Source organism: Pteropus alecto, unplaced genomic scaffold (assembly GCF_000325575.1).
Source record: "Pteropus alecto unplaced genomic scaffold, ASM32557v1 scaffold71, whole genome shotgun sequence".
Taxonomy (NCBI): Eukaryota; Metazoa; Chordata; class Mammalia; order Chiroptera; family Pteropodidae; genus Pteropus; species Pteropus alecto.
The window spans coordinates 12,489,736-12,490,585 of NW_006433024.1; the positions used below are offsets into that span (position 1 = coordinate 12,489,736).

Below are 850 nucleotides of genomic sequence, written 5' to 3' on the forward strand. Positions count from 1 at the left end.
TGCAAAGGTTAGTGATTACCTAAATTGGATTAAGTTCTGTCTAGCAGGGTTTAAAGAAATACTTGCTCTCTAATTACCATCAACTAGGAATTTAAATGGCCTATTAAATTTGACTTTTTTTTTTTTTTAACTCAGGATAGTTCCAGCTCTAACATTCAGAGATTTGAGAGGTTTTTTCCTATTCTTCAAATGTGTAAAGAACATCCCCTGCCTCTCCCTCTCCCTCTCCCCTCTTTAAAAAATACTACATTTCTGTAGCAGGATAATTAATGATATTATTATATACAGGCTTCATGAAGAAGCAGAAGCTCACAGCCAGGTTCAGCCAGCTCCGTCAGCCTCTGGAGAGCAAGCCAGTTAACCAAGTTCTTTATCAGAAATTTAGGGACACCTATGTGACGCTTTTAGGATGGAGCAGGACTTGTTCATTTTTCTCTGTAGTAGAAGGATAGACCTAGAATGAAAATCGGCCACCTTTACTCTTGTGTGAATAAAAAATGAGTCTTCTTTATTGAAGTGGGTGGCGTGTGCGCTGAAGGGATGAGACTAAGGTAAGGCACGTTGAGGCTTCAAGGGTGTAAACCTTAAGACCCTGAAAGAGTCAAACCCCCTTCCCCACCCTGGCGTGCTCATGGGTGAACTGTGCCGAGAAGGGTTTTGGAGAGCAATGGGACTCACCAAATGATCTCTCTCCCTCTTTTGACTGGAACCTAGGGCAAAACCTGGTCGACATCTACCCCTGCTGTTGCCTAGACAACCTATCATAATTACGTGTATAATTAAGTTTGTGTATAATCACATGTTAAATAAAAGCGTGTATGTGCCTCTCTAAGCTTTCATTCTCTTTCCC

The 850-nt window shown here is 41.3% G+C and overlaps 1 protein-coding gene across 1 annotated transcript in view; it reads left to right on the plus strand.

The window, feature by feature from the left end:
• The window catches only part of PRR5L (proline rich 5 like), a 68,594-nt gene that overhangs the window by 3,609 nt on the left and 64,135 nt on the right, over positions 1 to 850 (plus strand). The window lies entirely within an intron of this gene.